This window comes from Anomaloglossus baeobatrachus, chromosome 4 (genome assembly GCF_048569485.1).
Source record: "Anomaloglossus baeobatrachus isolate aAnoBae1 chromosome 4, aAnoBae1.hap1, whole genome shotgun sequence".
In the NCBI taxonomy this organism is placed as follows: domain Eukaryota; kingdom Metazoa; phylum Chordata; class Amphibia; order Anura; family Aromobatidae; genus Anomaloglossus; species Anomaloglossus baeobatrachus.
Genome location: NC_134356.1, coordinates 395,962,691 through 395,983,648, shown reverse-complemented (window position 1 = coordinate 395,983,648; position 20,958 = coordinate 395,962,691). Strand labels below are relative to the sequence as shown.

At 42.9% G+C, this 20,958-nt stretch overlaps 1 pseudogene; it reads right to left on the bottom strand.

Moving 5' to 3' along the window:
- Positions 1-11,301: 11,301 nt before the first annotated feature.
- LOC142302446 (RNA-binding protein fxr1 pseudogene) lies at positions 11,302-12,655 on the bottom strand (annotated as a pseudogene).
- Between the last annotated feature and the right edge of the window lie 8,303 nt (positions 12,656-20,958).

The window sequence follows — 20,958 nt, the reverse complement described above, 5'->3', positions numbered from 1 at the left end:
GGGTCCTGCGATGTCCAATCTGGATCCAATATCATCTGATCGGTTTGCTGAAAGGCAAAGCGATCAGATGATGTGTCAGGTGTTCAACGACCTGAATCACATGACACATCAGCTGATTGTATAAAAGCTGTTTATACAATCAGCTGATGCATCAGTAGAAAAACACAAAAACTACACACTTCTGTGCAGACTCACATCCGATCGCTGCAGGACCCTGTGGTAATCAGCTGATGCGGTCACCTGACAGCATCAGCTGATAGTTAAAGCCAACAGGGCGGTAAAAACCCGGCCTCCTCGCTGGAATTATACGATCAATTGATGCTGTCAGGTGACCGCATCAGCTGATCACCGCCAGGTCCTGCAGCCATCAGACGTGTCCCAGGAGTCTGCAGACAGGTGACTATGATATATTTTTTTCTACTGTTCACTTTTGATTTCGCAGCTGCTTCCACCTCCTGTGTGGACATGGCGCCGGACGGGAGGTGGAAGCAGGGGTGGCGGTACCGGGAGGATCCACTCTTCTGTGTTTACCAACACAAGGAATCCTCTTCCTGTACACGTGATTGTACTACCCACCCCTTGCATTTATAGCTGCATTTATAGTCATAGAAACGCTTACGGTAAGTTCACACACTGCGTTTTTTTGACGCTGCGATTTTGTGCATTTTTTCCTCACAAAAAATGCACAAAAACGTAACATCTTAAAAAACGCAACAAAAAATGCGGGTTTTTTTGCGTTTTTGGCTGCGTTTTGCAGGTTTTTGCTCATTGCGTTTTAATGCATTTTTAAAGATTGTTGAAAGAAAAAAAAGGTCTTATGTCATTTCCTTCTTAAATATGTTCTTCATTCTCCACTAGTGTATGCAGGAGAGCAGAGAGATGCAGAACTACAATGCTCAGCATGCTCCATCCAGGACTGTATGCTGGAGGGAGAGGCAGGAGGAGCAGAACTACAAGGCTCAGCATACTTCATCCACTAGTGTATGCAGGACAGTAGACAGCAGCTGCAGAACTACAAGGCTCAGCATACACCAGCCAGAACTGTATGCAGGAGTTTTTTGCCCCCTAAAAAAATGACGTGGGCTTCGCTATTTTTTGTATGCTAGCCAGGTACAGCAGGCAGCTACGGGCTGCCCCCAACCCCAGCTGCCTATTTGTACCCGGCTGGGAAGCTGGGAATAAAAAATATAGGGAAGCCCTTTTTTTTAATTATGTCACAAATTTCATGAAATAATTTTTTTAAAAAATGACGTGGGCTTCGCTCCATTTTTGTGTCCAGCCAGGTACAACTATGCAGCTGGGGATTGCAATCCGCAGTGGAGGGTGCCCAGAAAATTGAATGATTGAATTGCAGTCCGCAGCCGCCCCAGAAAATGGCACTTTCATAGAAGCGCCATCTTCTGGCACTGTATCCAACTCTTTCATCTGCCCTGGTGACGGGTGGCTCGCTGGGTAATAATGGGGTTAGGGCTAGCTGTATATTATCAACTAGCCCTAAGCCCGAAATTCATAGTGTCACACCAATATTGGACATGGCCACCATGAATTTCTAGTACAGATAAAAAAAAACACAACACACAGAAAAATATTTTTATTAGAAATAAAACACAACACAATTAGTGACTCCATCTCTATTGAAATAAAGAACCCCCCTCCGCAGTAATCCTGGGTCAAGGGTCCCGCGCCGTCCAATCCGGATCCAATATCATCTGATCAGTTTGCTGGAAGGCATACCGATCAGATGATGTGTCAGGTTCAAGGGCCTGAATCACATGACACAGCAGCTGATTGTATAAAAGGCATTTATACAATCAGCTGATGCATCAGTGTAAAAAAACAACTATTCACTTCTGTGCAGACTCCCGTCCGATCGCTGCAGGAGGCGGTGGTAATCAGCTGATGAAGTCTCCTGACGGCATCAGCTGATAGTTTAGCTGGCCGGGCGGTAAAAAGCCGGCCACACCGCGAGACTTGTACTGTCAGCTGATGCCGTCAGGTGACCCCATCAGCTGATCATCGCCAGGTCCTGCAGCCATCGGATGTGTCCAGGGAGTCTGCAGACAGGTGAATATGATAGTTTTTTTTCTACTGTTCACTTTTGATTTTGCAGCTGCTACCACCTCCCGTCCGGACATGGGCGCTGGGAGGTGATGGGAAGTGGCAGCAGGGGTAGCGGTACCGGGAGGATTCACGCTTCTGTGTTTACCAACACAAGGAATCCTCTTCCTGTACACATCACTGTACTACCCACCCCTCGCGTTTATAGCTGTGTTTATAGTCATAGAAACGCTTAGGGTCCCGTCACACATAGCGATGCACCAAAGATCCGACCAGCGTTCTGACCTGGCAGGGATCATTGGTGCATCGCTACATGGTCGCTGGTGAGCTGTGAGTAAGGCAGATCACCATAGCGACCAGCCACCCGTGACCCGTGTAACGACGCTGTGCTTGGTAACCAGGGTACACATCGGGTTACTAAGCAAAGCGCTTTGCTTGGATACCCGATATGTACCCTTGTTACCAGCTTACCGCATGCTGCCAGCGCTGGCTCCCTGCACTCGTAGATGTAAAAAGCTACAGTTACGCTTTTGGTGATCGAACCGTTATCGAACGGTAACTCAACCGGTCGAACGTTAAGCAAATCAAGTTCGTCGAACGACTCGAACATCGCCAAAAACAACTCGAATTTGAAATTGGTGAACGGTTCGATTTGAACAACGCTCATCTCTTCTCTGGACATCAGACTTGGCCTTCTAACAAGACAATGACCCTAAGCACACAGCTAAAATAACAAAGGAGTGGCTTCAGAACACCTCTGTGACCATTCTTGACTAGCCCAGCCAGAACCCTGATCTAAACCCAAATGTACATCTCAGGAGAGACCTAAAAATGACTGTCCACCAACATTCACCATCCAACCTGACAGAATTGGAGACGATCTGCAAGGAAGAAAGGCAGAGGATCCCCAAATCCAGGTGTGAAAAAACTTGTTGCACCATTCCCAAGAAGACTTATAGCTGTACTAGCTCAAAAGGGTGCTTCTACTCCATACTGAGCAAATAGTCTGAATACTTATGACTTATATTAATACTTATAATTATATAAGTATAAATTATATTATACTTATAATATTAATATAATACTTATATTATATTATACTTATGTGATATTTCAGTTTTTCTTGTTTAATAAATTTCCAGATATTTCTACATTTCAGGGTTTTTTTTCCGACAAGATGCGGTGCAGTGTGTACATTAATGAGAAAAAAAATTAACTTTTTTGAATTTACCAAATGGCTGCAATGAAACAAAGAGTAAAAAATGTAAAGGGGTCGGATTACTTTCCGTACCCACTGTATAGTGTCTTTAAAATAATAATAATAATAATAATTATTATTATTTTAATAATTTTTAATTATATAGCACCAACATATTCTGTAGCACTTTACAATTCATAAAGGGCATGTACACATACAGAGTAACGCAATTCAACAGATACCATGAGGAGTGAGTGTCCTGATCTCAAGATTAAAAATCTATGCACTTAACCTTTTCGCCCCGAAACTTGATACACCTTTCTGACCAGGCGTTTTTTTTTTAATTCTGACCAGTGTCACTTTATGAGGTTATAACTCTAGAACGCTTCAACGGATTTCAGTGATTCAGAGAACGTTTTTTTCGTGACATATTGTACTTTATGATAGTGGTAAATTTAGGATGTTTTTTTGCATTTATTTGTGAAAATAATGGAAATTTGGCTACAATTTTTCAAAGCTTGCAACTTTTAAGCTTTGAATTTTTATGCCCTTAAGCCAAAGACTTATGTCACATAAAATAGTTAATAAATTACATTTTCCTCATGTTTACTTTACATCAGTACCATTTTTAAAAATATATTTTTGTGTGTGTTAGGATTAGGAAGTTAGAAGGGTTAAAAGTTTATCAACAATTTTTCACTTTTTCTGACAAAATTTACAAAACCTTTTTTTTTGGGACCACCTCACATTTGAAGTGACTTTGAGAGGCTTAAGTGACAGAAAATATCTAAGGCTATGTGCCCACGTTGCGTTCTGTCCCTGCAGACATTTCTGCAGTGATTTGAACAGCACACGTGCGCTTCAAATTGCTGCAGAAACAGTCCGTAATGAAAAGCCGATTTCATGCGCTCTGGATGCAGCCTCTCCCATAGACAGAGCGGGACCTGCATTCAAAGCGCATGAAAGAAGTGACATGTTGCTTTTTAGAACGCAGCGCTTCGGCAGTAGCCGAAGTGCTGCGTTCTAATACGTCACATGGGCATGGATTTGGCACAATCTTCATAGATTGTGCAGGGCGCGCAAGACGCTTGGTTACGATGCGGTGCAGAATGCACCGTAACTGCATGAAAATACGCTACATGGGCACATAGCCTAAAAGTGACACCAGGATAAAAAACAGCACCTCTGAAACTGCTCAAAGCCACATTCAAGATGTTTAGTGACCCTTTAGGTGCTTCACAGGAACTAAAGCAATGGGGAAAGAAAAAAATAAAAATGTTACTTTTTTCCACAAAAAAGTTACTTTAGCTTCAAATTTTGCATTTTGACAAGAATAACAGGACAAAATGCACCATACAATTTCTTGTGCAAATTCTCCTGAGTATGCTGATACCCCTATATGTGGTGAAAAAGTACTGTTTGGGCACACGGCAGCGAATGCCATGTCAAGCTTGGAGAGCCCCTCATGGGCATAAACAAAAGAAATCCCCCACAAGTGACCTCATTTTTGAAACTAGACCCCTCAATGAACTTATCTAGATGTGTGATGACTACCTTGAACCCCCTGGTGCTTTATAGAATTTTATACCATTGAGACGTGAAAATTAAAAATCATATTTTTCCCACAAAAATGTTACTTTAGCCCCCATTTTTTTCTATTTTTATTTGGTAATAGGATAAAATGCACCATACAATTGGCTGTGCAATTTCTCCTGAGTATGCTGATACCCCATATGTGGTGGAAAAGTACTGTTTGGGTGCATGGCAGGGCTCCAAAGGAATTGAGGACCATTTGACTTTTGAGTGCAAAATTGGCTGGAATTGTTAGTGGACACCATGTTTATTTTGGAGTGCCCATGATGTGCCTTAACAGCAGAAACCCCTACAAGTGACTCCACTTTGGAAACTAGACCCCTCAATGAACTTATTTAGATGTGTGGTGAGTAGTAACCGGCAGACCTGGACTGTAAAGGTCTGGATGCATGCAGTTTCAAATTTTCCCAAGTGTTGGGCCCAAGTCTGGGATTCTAGTGTTAATCCAGATCCGCCAAGTAAGGAAATAAAACAAATAAAGGAAAAATAAAGAAAATAAGAATGAAGCGAGCGCTTCATACTTAATGTGTCACCGATACACTGCTCCCATTCATTTCTGGAACCTCTTATTAGCCTCATGCATATGCACTACTTTCTCCACCTACTGGTGTCTGTGATTGGTTACAGTCAGATGCACGCCCAGCCTGTGTGACAGTACCTGTCGGTAACCAATCACAGGCGCTGTCTGTGGATCAATATCATACAGTAAAAAAAAAAAAATAAAATATTTGGCGTAGGGTTCCCTATTATGATACCCAGCACAGAAAAAGCCCACAGCCGTGCACTTATCTTGTCTGTGTATCAAAATAGGAGGAACCACATACATTTTTTTTTTTTAAATTAGTTAAATAAATAATTAAAAAAAAACAGTGTGTGGTCCCTACCAATTTTGATATCCAACCATGATAAAGCCTGACAGCTGGGACCTTGTGTAGATTAGGTCGGACCTTCAGCAGGGTTTTGGGGTTAATAAAGGGGTGAAAGAGGGTGTTTTTTTGTATTTTATTTCAAATAAAGGATATTTTCGGTGTTCGTGTTTATTTCACTTACAGATTAGTAATGGGGCATCTCATAGACCCTCCACATTACTAATGTAGGGTTTAGTGGCAGCTGTGGGCTGTTATTAACTCCTTATTACTCCGAGCAATTAGGAAGAGCCGAGTAAAGTGCTGGGATTTTCACATCTAATGGATGCAGCAATTCTGGGCGGCTACAGGCTTTTATTTTTAGGCTGGAGGTGGCTCAATAGGCATGGGTCCCCCAAGCCTGAGAATACCAGCTCCTAGCTGTCGGGCTTTATCATGGCTGGATATCAAAATTGGGGGGACTGCATAATGTTTTTTTAAAATTATTTAGTTAAATAATCATTTTAAAAATCTGCATGCAATTTCTCTTATTGTGATACCCAGCCAAGATAAGAGCATGGCTGGCTGCAGCCTGTAGCCGTATGCTTTATCTGTGCTGGGTATCATAATATGGGAAGACCCTATGGCAATTTATCTTTATACCATGATAGACCTGCATAGTGCCTATGATTGGAAGCAGTCAGATGCTGTCACAAAGGCTGGGGGCATGTCTCACTGCAACCATTCACAGATGCCGGTGGGTGGGGAAAGCAGTGCATATGCATGAAAGTTAATGCACAGCCCCAGAAGTGAATGAGCTGCCTGGAAGCAGTGGACAGCTGTGCCAGAGCCTCGGTAAGTATGAAGCGCTTGCTCCTATCCCCCTATTACTTCTACCACCATTTTTAATCATCGGATTTTGGTCCCCATAATCCAGTTGGACCTGCTGGTCCCGGTTATTTGCATGTCCACCCATCACTAGTGGTGAGCACCTTAAACCATCAGGTGCTTCAGAAAATTGTGCAACGTTGAACCGTGAAGATTAAAAAAAAATATTTTCCCACAAAAATGTTGCTTGAACCCAAAATTATTTAATTTTCATAAGGGTTGCAAGAGAATATGGACCCAAAAATACGATGTGCAGTTTCTCCTTAGTATGCCGATACCCCATATGTTTGGACAGACTGCCGAGCTACAAAAAAAGAAGTGATGTGATGGAATGGCCTATGGCTGCCATGTTGCATTTGGTGACACCCTGAAGTACTTAAACAGTGGAATTCCCCCATAACTGACCCCTTTTTGGAAACTATACCCCTCAAGGAATTATATAGAAGCATAGTTATACTAATTATACTAATGCTTTTGGTTTTAATGGTGCACAAATTACATAGGTATGCAAAATTTGGGTTTATGAAAAATCAAATGACTGATTCTTATCTTTTCTTATGCCCTAATTTAAGAAAAAACACTTCTATTTTTAACCTTCACATATTGATTTTACACAAAACATGCATAAAATTATGTGCAAGTGAGTTGAACAAGAAATATCTTTATTGTAGCAAAATATGTACACAATATTATATATATACAGTGCTGGCCAAAAGTATTGGCACCCCTGCAATTCTGTCAGATAATACTCCGTTTCTTCTTGAAAATTATTGCAATTACAAATTCTTTGGTATTATTATCTTCATTTATTTTGCTTGCAATGAAAAAACACAAAAAAGAATGAAACAAAAATCAGATCATTTCACGCAAAACTCCAAAAATGGGCCAGACAAAAGTATTGGCACCCTTAGCCTAATACTTGGTTGCACAACCTTTAGCCAAAATAACTGCGAACAACCGCTTCCGGTAACCATCAATGAGTTTCTTACAATGCTCTGCTGGAATTTTAGACCATTCTTCTTCGGCAAACTGCTCCAGGTCCCTGAGATTTGAAGGGTGTCTTCTCCAAAGTGCCATTTTGAGATCTCTCCACAGGTGTTCTATGGGATTCAGGTCTGGACTCATTGTTGGCCACTTTAGTAGTCTCCAGTTCTTTCTATCAAACCATTTTCTAGTGCTTTTTGAAGAGTGTTTTGGGTTATTGTCCTGCTGGAAGACCCATGACCTCTGAGGGAGACCCAGCTTTCTCACACTGGACCCTACATTATGCTGCAAAATTTGTTGGTAGTCTTCAGACTTCGTAATGCCATGCACACGGTCAAGCAGTCCAGTGCCAGAGGAACCCTAAAACATCAGGGAACCTCCACCATGTTTGACTGTAGGGACCGTGTTATTTTCTTTGAATGCCTCTTTTTTTTTCCTGTAAACTCTATGTTGATGGCTTTTTCCAAAAAGCTCTACTTTTGTCTCATCTGGCCAGAGAACATTCTTCCAAAACGTTTTAGGCTTTCTCAGGTAAGTTTTGGCAAACTCCAGCCTGGCTTTTTTATGTCTCAGGGTAAGAAGTGAGGTCTTCCTGGGTATCCTACCATACAGTCCCTTTTCATTCAGACGCCGACGGATAGTACGAGTTGACAATGTTGTACCCTCGGACTGCAGGGCAGCTTGAACTTGTTTGGATGTTAGTCGAGGTTCTTTATCCACCATCCGCCCAATCTTGCATTGAAATCTCTCGTCAATTTTTCTTTTCCTTCCACAACTAGGGAGGTTAGCCACAGTGCCATGGGCTATATACTTCTTGATGACACTGCGCACAGTTGACACAGGAACTTTCAGGTCTTTGGAGATGGACTTGTAGCCTTGAGATTGCTCATGCTTCCTCACAATTTGGATTCTCAAGTCCTCAGACAGTTCTTTGGTCTTCTTTCCTTTCTCCATGCTCAATGTGGTACACACAAGGACACAGGACAGAGGTTGAGTCAACTTTAATCCATGTCAACTGGCTGCAAGTGTGATTTAGTTATTGCCAACACCTGTTGGGTGCCACAGGTAAGTTACAGATGCTGTTAATTACAAAAATTAGAGAAGCATCACGTGATTTTTCAAACAGTGCCAATACTTTTGTCCACCCCCTTTTTTATGTTTGGTGTGGAATTATATCCAATTTGGCTTTATGACAATTTTTTTTTTCATTGAAGACAAATTAAATGAAGATAATAATACCATAGAATTTATTTGTGATTGCAATCATTTTCAAGAAGAAACTGAGCATTATCTGACAGAATTGCAGGGCTGCCAATACTTTTGGCCAGCACTGTACATATAAATCTATTGAACAGTCATTCTGCAACTTTATTGGAAATTAATTCTTGCACCTTTTATTTTTGTCTTGAAAGCTTCTCTTGATATCTTTTCTCCGATAGAAGGCCTGTGGATCTTCTCTGTGAAGCATCAAGCAGTAGTCAGGCATCATGTTCACATTCCATCTACCTTAGTATCGTCGTTCCATCTCCTTGATATCCTGATGAAATCTTGCACAAGGCTCTTAGCTAACAGCACCAGGGTTTTCAGGAAAGTAGTCCAAATGGGAATTTAACTTAAAATTCATCGGACAATCCAATTTTGTAAAACATTTCAGCATGTTTTCCACAATGGAATTTGTTGTAACCTAGAAATTTCTTCAAGACTTCTTTAAAAGAATCCCAAGCCTTTTTCTCAGCAGCTTTTGTTTTTGTTGCAGACATGTTGTCCTTCATGAATTTGCAAATATCCGGAACCACAAATATGCCTTCCTTCAGTTTTGCTTTGGACAGTCCCAGAAACTTGGTACACAAGTATTTAAAAATCTCTCCTTCTTTCAGTAGAGCTTTACCAAACTGATTTATCAATCCAAGTGGAATGGTGGTAGAACCTTAGTGGGATCAACTAAACTTTTCTGAACTATGTTTCTTGAGTCCAGGTTGTAAAGATGTTCTCGTTGGCCAACTTATTTTGGCTTCGGTAATGAGTCCTCTCCTGTCCCATTCACACAAAAAAGCATGGGTACTTTTTGTATCCTATTTGCTGCTCAAGAAGCAAAGAGAGAACTTTCAGATCACCACATATTGACCATCCTTAATACTCGTACTTGTGTTTCTTGAGTATATAATCTAAATTCTCATAGCTTTCCCTCAAGTGCACTGAATACCCTACAGGCACTGAAGCATACTACAGGCACAGCTTGCAGACTTATTTTTGATAAATCAATAGTCTTCTCCACTCGCTCACATTATACCCAATGTTATTCACTGTATACACTATGGTGGATAACCAAAAAACTTTTAATGTACTTCACTGACTGTGGAAATGAAGTTTATCTGAAAAGTAACTTTTAATTAGAACTTTAAAAGTTCTACACCTATAGTGCCCTATGTTGGACACCAATAATAGAAATGTGCCATGCGTGCCTTATCGTGACCTAAATTGCATGTGTTCCTAAGCTGGTTTGTGAAACCAGACCCTACCGGATGGAATATAAATTATAGATTATAAATTATCACTAAGAAAAATAGAAATATCTAGTATCATCAAAACCTATTTTGTTTTAAATTTCACTGATGATAATGTTATATATAGCGCAAAATTATAGTATTTCAGATAGATTCCCCAAAATCAAAGGCAGTGTCTATGTCCTCTATACATAACATGTATTTAGCATTAGTCACTAAACCTGCAGTTAGCAAACCTACAAGCTCAGTACATTGAGCGGATGCCGCTTAAATCCTTTTAAAAGACGCCATTGCACCGGAAAATATCCATCCATTTGATCCAAATGGTTGTCTGATTGAAGTGATTAAGCCATGCTGAGCAGTGCCATATCTCTAAGTGCAAAGTGCTGTGTTTTCTAAAATGCTGTGTGCTAAGAGTGCTCATACCCTACGTGGTTCCTTCCTTAGTTATTTGTTGCTGCCTGAAATTATCGGCCTGTCATATTTAATTTCAGGTAACTGTTATACTGTATATGGCATGTATTTTTGATAAGGTGCTGGCGTGGCAGCTGGTGCAACTGCTCTGATCCCCTTTTATGGTCTCACAGTCCACTCCCCTCTCTACTAAAACCTCACCTCAGTGCTGCCCCCGTACCAATGAATGTGCGCGTTAATTGGTAATGGCACTTGTCAGAATGTATCAGTGCCACCAGAAGAAGGACTGCACAGCATACGTAACCCAATAGTATAGCCTAGATCACCTTATCAAACCTATGAGACATATTCATTGATGGACATGGTAAAGCTTTGAAGCAATCCTTAATTCAAGGGCCAGATTTCTCAGGGTAGGTTTCACAATGGTAAATTGTGTCCTTTTGTATACCCTTTCTGGAGCTTACGCTATACCTTCTCTGCCTTCTTCACTTTGTCACAATTTGGGGAATTGGGGTATTAGTAGAACTACATAGCTCCCAAACAACACGAATCCAATAGAACAGTCCTGATTCGAGGGAGATGTTCCACTGTACCAGTAGGTCGGAGCTATGACCCTCTGGTGTCGATGTTGCCTCTCCTTGCATGTATTAGTAAGAAGTTCATTGCTCAGTCCTTACTCCACCTCCTCTGACACAGGAAAGCACCCAGAAACATTGAATGGACAGTCCCACCCATCTCTCCAGCCATCCAGGAAACTGGCCCTATGAACAATTTAGTAAACATGTGGCATTAGACATACCAGAAATGACCTCCGGGTTCACACCACTTCTGTGGAACATACCGGCCATTTACAATGCAGCCAGTTGCCATCTTCCATATTCCCAGCTCTCTGCCTAAAGCCATGGAGCTTGGTATCATTATACGACAGACCAGAGAACCTTCTCTGTCTACTTTGGGCTTCAGCCCTTGAAACACTGTCACTGTCAATGTCATCAGACCTTTTTCAGTCAACCCATCTCTTAAATATGCTCTTTGTCAGACCTCTCTCTCCATGACTGTTTCAAACAGTTAGTGTAGTAGTTTGACTCTGAGCTATCTAGTACGTTACAAGGACTACTGTCTGGGTACCTCAGCATTGAACTGACATAAGATTTGCCATATCTAGATCCTCTGCATTATTTTTTTGCAGATCTATTTTGGCCTCTTCTTTCATCTTCGGCTGTCTCTCCATCTCTGCATTTTCCTGTCACCATCTTTAGCTAGCGACAAGTCACTCCCTCCATCCTTTCTGTTGGATCTCATCTTAGAGGGCTATGACCTTTCAGAGTCTGTGCTATAGCCCAATGTAGTATAGTTGGGACTTCTATGACCTTGGCTTCCTTTACTATAGGACTGCCTTCCTCTGCCATCTGAGGCAACATATTTATCAGGTAGACCTTCTTCTGCTTGAGGTCATGGCCTGAAAACAGTTGCCACCTCATACCAACTTGAAGTTGTTCTGCAATCCTCCATGCTTCCAGATTCAACTGATTCAGTTCTTCAAGCTATCCCAGGTGATATTCTAGGAGAGTTCATACATTTTCACCACACTCCTTTGTTCCCACAATGATAAATGGAACCCTACCAATTTCACAGGGTACCTTGGCTTCATTACGATCATCAATTTTTACTCTTGTCATATCCACAATTTTCTGGATGACTCTTCCACTTCTTCCAATAACTTTCTTCACCAGATTTCTGGGCACCTGGATGACAACTTCCATGAATTCTAAAAAATGTTCGAGCTTTCTTCACTGCTTCTGTATTATCGCCATAAATTTGAAATGTTCTGCTGTCTTCTTCCAATACAACAGCTGTAACACTCAGAATCTTCCTTGCTTGCTGAAGGTTACTTCTCAGTGCTTTTATTGCAAGCCCCATTAACACTTTCTTCACCACTATTTCATCCTGAAACGCTGTGGTCAGCTGCTTCATCTGGTGGCTTCTTCCTTCTTTACAGTGATGATGAATTTCGTATGAAGACATCGTAGGTGCATTTCATGCAGCAGCAACCGCTTCTTTGTGGCTTCACCTAAAGCCCACACCACCAACCGATTAGCTCCTCGGACAAAGTACACATTACATGTTTTCATCTGCTCCAGAGCTCTCGCCTTACAGATCATCAGCTTCATCTTTGGAAATCGTATGGAACACCACCACTACTTTGGTGGTCAGCTCCTTTTAAATGATTTCATCCTGCTGAATTCTGTCATCACAATATATCAGTTTATCTTTCTCTTGCAGGACATCATTGTCTGCTTCTACACAAGTGGTTGTTACTGGCAACATACCTTCCTCAATACGGTACTCAGATGGTACAACTTGTTCTACCTGTCTCTCCCTTACGCACTCTCTTGTCCCTTTACTAGAGTTACAGTTCTTACTGGAGTCATCTTCACTCCCCTGGTATTCCGAACTAACCTGTCCCTACTTAACCAAGTGCTTGAAGTCCTTTTTTGGAGCTACCCTATTTTTAATGGTCATGCTATCATTTATTTCTTTAAACATCATGTCGTTAAGTTGGGCACGTCCACCATTTTCTTTGGACACCCCTAAGTTAGCACTGTGACTTCTAGGAGGCACTAAATCCAACTTATTACACACCAATATATTACAAGGATCTTCTTTCCCTTTAGCCTCCCTCTGTGATTGGGATTCCTTAGGGCTCCTACTTGAGCAACCGCACACTTCCCCCTGCTCCCACAAGCCCTTAAAAAATTCAAAGTCCCAGCCTATCATAATGGGATGCTTAAGTCCGGGACTACACCAACGTCAGGGGACCCAAACAGGTTGATCGTTTCAATGACCGCCCTGTACACTGGATATTCTTTCAGGTCCCTTTAACTTCAGCTGACTTCCATCTTCCTTCTGGGAATCAGGTAGACATCAGGCGTGGCCCTACTAGGATCACCAAGCTCAGCGTGTCTAAGAGACCAGTCATGGGTTCTCCTTTCATCTCCATGGAACACACTCGTGGTTCCTTGCTGGAATGGAAGTCTATATTGTAGGCCACCCATCTGGATTTAGGACGCTGCGCCCCTTTTGGGCAACCACCCCTTTTGGGACTCCGCTCCCTTTTGGACAACCACCCCTTTTTGGGACTTTACACACTTGGGCACTTGCTACTTTTGGGACTCCACCCCCTTTTGGGCAGTTACCCCACTCTCATGTCCCAATCCTAACAGCAACTTGGTGCACCAGGTGTCCTCCTGAGCACCCTGTGTCTGTACTGGCCCCCTAAGGGACTGTATAAACTTGTCCATTACTGCCATATCCAGATGCTCTGTCAGTGACTTCTGTCGCTGCCACAGTTCCTACTGCACACCGACCTGCATCAGGGACTTTAACAACATTTCATCCACACACACTGCTCTAGTCATGGCCGCTGATCCTGGAGTCTTCGTGGATCTGCCAATCTACCAGCAATACCTTCTTGCAGCGTGTGGGAAAAAAAAATTCACAGACATGCCGGTTCACACCAACAGCTCATCTGCAGTGCATAGAATATTTTTGTGGACCCACCGATTCATCACAAACACCCCTCTACAGTGGCTACATGTGCCTCCTGGATCATAGCCCAGTGTCTAGCACCATATGTGACATTACACACAGTTAACACACTGTATAATGTGGGGTTTTACTCACTTTTGCTGCAATGTGAGGTAGACTCAGGAACACACTCTTTTTAAAAGTCCAAACGGTTCATTAAATTAGCATAAACCTCTCCATGAACTCTTCCAGCTTAAAGGCACATACATACATGAATTTCTGGTGTGTAACAGTTGCAATTTATCCGCACAAGTTTGGATACACCTCTTCACAGACGGATCCCACTGACCCGGTCAGATGAAGCAAACCTTCTTTTCTCCCATGGGGTCCCTTCAGAGAGGTTTCTATGCCTCTATCCTGAGTTCAGCAGCCTCTTCACTCTCTCAGATGCTGCTCCTCAGATACCCAGATTTCTAGTCTATAATGTTTGCGGTAAACATGCAGCGGAGGTATGGCAGCCTCCACACACTAACTTCCTGCCTATTGAAGCCAACCCCCTCTTTCCTCAGTTGGGGTTCCTTCCAGAGGTTTCAACCTCTATGAGCTTAGCAGCCTCTCCACACTTTCTCAGAAGCTGCTTCTCTCACACACACACACACACACACACACACACACACACACGGTGACCTGCCATGTGCCAAACAACCTCTTTAAGACACATATGTCAAACACACCCATTGGTGGGGTATGTGGATGGCCAGTCCCACACACCTCTCCAGCCATCCATGAAAGCTGGCCCTGTGAACACTTTAGCAAATATGTGGCACTACATTTTACAGAATGGACCTCCAGGTTCACACCACTTCTGTGTTACATACCGGCCATTTACAATGCAGCCGGTCGCCATCTGACACATCACATATATTTCCAGGATGTTTCTTTGGGATGATTTTACATATAAACACAGACCTGCTCCTTGCTTATTTGTACAGTCATTCTTGAACAGACTATATCCCTGTAAATTAACAGAACAGTAATAGATCTTGTCCAGCCAGGTCTCCGTTATCCACACCATATCATATTTTTTTTCAAACAATTCTAATGTTGGTGAGGCCTCTGGCATTAGTGTACATGTACTTTATGTTTTTCTCTGCACTTCTATTTTTTCTTAACGTATTGATTAAAATCACTTCTCCCCCCATGCCACCCCCAATTTCATTACTTATGCCCAGGTCACTATCTGCACTATCTTCCCCTTCTTTACAGTAATTTCTCTACCCCCAGTCCCTAGTTTATGCACTCCTTCACCCTTCTAGCCATTTTTCCCCCTGCACAGCTATACCCTCCCCACTGAAGTGCAGCCCATCCCTAGCATATAGTTTGTAGCCCGGTTCTCCAGAATCCCAAAACTTTCCATCCTACACCAATTCCTCAGACACTTATTTGCCTCCCTAACAAGTAGTAGTGAGGCAGGGTCCAACCGGAAAATGCAAAACAGGGACAGAATTAGCAGGCAAGGACATAATCAGAAAACAAAGCAGAGGTCAAATCTGTATTGGGCAGCCAGGTACATAAATAGCAGGCAGGAGAGTAGTCAGGAAACAAGCAGATGTCAGAACACCAGAATCACTAAACAAAACAGGGCGGGACAGGAACCAGGAATACAGAACTATCTTTGGCAGTGGTCAGCAGACAGAAGGGAAATAAGAAGGGTGTGGTGTCTTCCCATTGGTTGTAGCTGAATGATGGTAACTTCAGCTGGAAGACACACGCCACCTACAGTCAGCCAGTGGTACTGCAGATCCCAAGGAAACCCAGTCCAGTGGATGAGCGGAGTCTGCGCCCTCCAGCACCGCTGAATCGACTCCTCTCCCATCACCAGCACTATCCATAGCAGGAACACGGCATTACCTGGTGATCAAAGTAGAAGTCGCTGGAGCCGACTCCGGTGGGGACATAACATTAATGCAATAAAATAATCTTCCACCTACCTCTAATTTTGTCATTTGTGCATATGTACACCATGACCACTAGGTCGTCACCAGCCCCTCCCAGTAGTCTGTTAACCTGATCAGCAATGTACTGAACTTGAGCACCAGGAAGACAACACACTGTTCGACAATCTTTTTGACTGATTGCCCTATCTGTTCCCCTAATAATGGAGTGCCCCACTACCAGCACCTTTCTGGCCTGCCCTGTGCCTCCTTACTGAAGCAAACACTCCTCTGGCTTTCAGAGGATGTGCCTTGCTGCAGCTGTGCTACTAATGTTCTGACACCTCCCTCATCTGCAAGCTTAGCAAACTTGTTGGGGTGTGCCAGATCAGGTCTAGCCTCACTGGCACTCGTCCCTTTACCCTACCTTCTAACTGTAAGCCAGCTAGTTGCCTCACTGTCCTGCAGCTCGATACTATGCTCTTCCCCCACATTTACCCCAGCGAGCAACTGCTCAGTGAGCAGCAAACTCCTTTCCATATTGTAAATGGATCTAAGTGCTGCCAGCTGATTATTTAGATCCAGTAGCTTGCCTTCCAAATGAACAACTTGCACACATCTAGCACAGCAATATGAACCCTCAAACAGCTGTTCCAGGATTGCATACATGCAACAAGATGTACAATGGATGGCATTGTGAATAATGGAACACAATTTGCTAATGGGGATTGCATAAGACAGAAATCTTAGGCTATGTGCGCATGCTGCGAATTTACCGCGGATTTTGCAGCTGATTTGCCGCGGATTTGCTGCAGAAAATGTGTCTAACATTGCTGCAGTCATTCCCCAGCAAATCCTATAGTTTTTAAAAAAAATGCTGTGCATACACTGCGTTTTTTTATACCCGCGGATTTTCCGCTGTGGAATTAACCCCTTCACGACCGCGGGCAGTAAAATTACGTCCTATTTTAACGTGACTTAACGACCAGGGACGTAATTTTACTGCCTAAAGTTCACTTGATTGCCGTGGCCATAGCAACGGCTTTCAAATGATGTCCCCTGCTGTTTCTTACAGCAGGAGACCTTTGCTTCACCCCAGGGGGGTGGCATCGCCACCCCCCATCGATGATCGATGTGATTGGCTGTTCAAATCTGAACCGCCAACCACATCTTTCGCACTGATTTCGGTAAAAATAATGCCGGAAATAGTGCGATACTGTGAGATCCCGCTATGAGATGCCGTAGCAGGTACAGCAGATCATAGGTGGATCTCAAACATGCCGCCCCCGGCCCCTGCAGCACTGATTGGAGCGATCGTGCTATGACGCGCAATCGCTCCAATCAGTGTGCAGTGGGGCGGTTTGATTTGCTGGTGGCCGCCCTCCCCAGGCCTGTGCTGGTCTGGAGACCCTCCCCCAACATGTCTGCAGCATGCAGTACTGGCTGGTACTAGTGGTACCACGCCACCGCTGCTGCTGCCGATGCTGTCACGTGGAGCAGGAGCGGTGAGTATTGTGCTCACCTTGCAGCCCCTGCGCGCTCCTGTGATTGCTCCTGTGCGCTCCCGTAATGGCCCCTGCCCGTGCCCCCCTGCGATCTGCCCCCCAACATCCCAATCTGCCCCCCCGACATCCCGCCCAAACAATTGATTTCCACCACATATGAGGTATCTGCGTACTCGGGAAAAATTGCACAATACGTTTTATGGTGCATTTTTTCCTGATACCGTTGTAAAAAGAAAAAAAAAAGCTACCTTGTTGCTGCAAAAATTTAAAAAAAAAATTAAAAAAAATAAATAATTTTCACGGTTCAACGTTATCAACTTTCAGTGGAGCCCCTGGGGGTACAAGGGGCTCACTAAACATCTAGATAAATTCCTTGAGGGGTCTAGTTCCAAAATGGGGTAATTTGTGAGGGAGCTCCACTGTTTAGGCACCATAGGGGGGGTCTAAAAACGTGACATGGCGTCCGCTAATGATTCCAACCAATTTTGCTGCCAAATGGTGCCCTTCTCTTCTGAGCCACGCCATGCGCCCAACAATTACTTTACACCACATGTGAGGTATCTGCGTACTCAGGAGAAATTGCACAATACGTTTTATGGTGCAATTTTTCCTGATACCCTTGTGAAAAAAAAAGCTACCTGGTTCAAGTAACAGTTCTGTGGTAAAACAAAAGAAAATTGTATTCATGGCTCAACATTATCAACTTCTGTGGAGCCCCTTGGGGCTCACTAAACATCTAGATGAACTCCTTGAGGGGTCTAGTTTCCAAAATGGGGTCACTTGTGGGGGAGCTCCATTGTTTAGGCACCTCAGGGGGTCTCCAAACGTGACATGGTATCCGCTAATGATTCAAACAAGTTTTGCTGTCAAATGGTGCTCCTTCTCTTCTGAGCCCCGCCATGCGCCCAAACAATTACTTTCCACCACATATGAGGTATCGTCGTACTCAGGAAAAAATGCACTATAAATTTCATGGTGTATTTTTTCCTGATACCCTTGTGGAAAAAAAGCTACTTAGTTGAAGCAACAGTTTTGTGGTAAAAAAAAAAAAAATCTTTTCACAGCTCAACTTTATAAACTTCCGTGAAGCCCGAAGGTGTTCAAAGTGCTCACCAAACATCTAGAAAAATTATTTGAGGGCTCTAGTTTCCAAAATGGGGTCACTTGTGAGGGAGCTCCATTGTTTAGGCACCTCAGGGGGTTTTCAAACCTGACATGGCGTCTGCTAATGAGTGCAGCTAATTTTGCGTTCAAAAATTCAAATGGCGCTCCTTCCCTTTCGAGCTCTGCCGTGTGCCCAAACATTTGATTTCCACCATAATGAGGTATCTGCGTACTCAGGAGAAAATGGACAATACATTTTATGTTGCATTTTTTCCCGATACCCTTGTGAAAAAAAAGCTACCTAGTTGAAGCAACAGTTTTGTGGTAAAAAAAATTTTTTTTCTTTTCACGGCTCAACGTTATAAACTTCTGTGAAGCCCCCAGGTGTTCAAAGTGCTCACCAAACATCTAGAAAAATTATTTGAGGGCTCTAGTTTCCAAAATGGGGTCACTTGTGGGGGAGCTCCATTGTTTAGGCACCTCAGGGGTCTTCAAACCCGACATGGCGTCCGCTAATGAGTGCAGCTAATTTTGCGTTCAAAAATTCAAATGGCGCTCCTTCCCTTTCGACCTCTGCCGTGCACCCAAACAATTGATTTTTACCCCATATGGGGTATCAGCGTACTCAGGAGAAAATGCACAATAAATTGTAGGGTGCACTTTCTCTTTTCTCCCTTGTGAAAATGAAAATGTTATGGCTAAAGTAACATTTTTGTGTTAAAAAGTAAAATTTTCATTTTTTCCTTCCACATTGCTTTGGTTCCTGTGAAGCACCTAAAGGGTTAATAAACTTCTTGGATGTGGTTTTGAGCAGTGTGAGGGGTGCAGTTTTTAGAATGGGGTCACTTTTGGGTATTTTCTGTCACCTCGGCCTCTCAAAGTCACTTCAAATGTGATGTGGTCCCTAAAAAAATTATTTTGTAAATTTTGTTGGAAAAATTAGAAATTGCTGATGAACTTTGACCCCTTCTAACTTCCTAACGAAAAAAAAAATTCTTTTGAAAATTGCGCTGATGTAAAGTAGACAAGTGGGAAAGTTTATTTATTAACTATTTTGTGTGACATATCTCTCAGATTTATGGGCATAAATTTTCAGAGTTTGTTTGAAAATTTATTTTCACAAATAAACGCAAAAAGTATCGGCCTAAATTTACAACTGACATGAAGTACAATATGTCACGAAAAAACAATCTCAGAATCGCCAGGATCCGTTGACGCGTTCCAGAGTTATAACCTGTCAAAGTGACACTAGTCAGAATTGCAAAAAATGGCCCGGTCATTAGGGTGTTTTAGTGGCCGGGGGTGAAGGGGTTAATGAGCATGTCACTACTTTTCTGCAGGTACCTGCGGTTTTTGCCATAGAAAATGGTAAAAATTCGCAAGGACCAACCTGCGGAAAATCCCAGGTAAATCCGTGGCAAACCGCAATAAAACTGCATGCGGATTTCGCTGCGGTTTTGGTGCGTTTTTTTACCTCGTGTTCGGAATTCTTTAAGAGGGCCCGGATTTTCCTTAAGAAAAAGTCACTTTCTAGTGTGCACATGGCCTAAAACAGATAAATTAAACAAATAAATACAAACAGCTTTTAAGTACAAGTTACTCCCTTCTAAACTCCCTGAATCCAAAGTCACTGAATCACAAGTCACAAACTTAATCCAAATCACATTTAGAAATAATCACACTCGCCTGCTCACTTACACTCACAATGGAAGATGATTTAAATAGTTTCCTTTTCCCTTAGCTGCAAACAACCTGCAACTCACTGCAATGCTTGTGTACCGCCCTGGGGCTCGGCCGGCTGCCGAGCCGCTCGGATCCGTGCTCGTCGGTGGGTGGCTCGAGCTCCTCCCGGACCCAGGGGTCACGCCGCTCTGAAGGCTTTCCCACCATTTGCTGGGATATACCACTGGCTGGTCCACTAGACTGTATTTTTTAATGTACTTTAGACCCTTAGGGTATTTTATATTTTTCTGAACACCCCCCCCTCACTTCATTTTTCAATATATTGATATTCAATAAAAGTTTAACGAAAAAAAATGTAGGAGTATTTTTTCTGTGATTTATATTTTCGGGTTACTCCCCTTTGATCGTTTTTTCTGTGATTTACAAGTATACTAACCTTTTTACAATTCAAGTATGTTTTTGGAGAATCATCCCTTACGGGAGGCACATTCTTAAACGTTACATATGAAAACAGTTTTATTAACGGGAATGCGACTGGGTCCTTCAAGTTGTCCACCCAAGCAAACCTAAACCTTGATGCTGCCTCTAAAACTAGGTCAGCACCCCTTTTTCCCAGTCCACAAACGGGTCAAGGTCCGGGTATTGCCCTTGCGGGCCGGGTAAAAAGTTCCTTACCCGGCAGTCTCTCAGAGGCCCCACGTCCAGGGGACCCCTGAACCC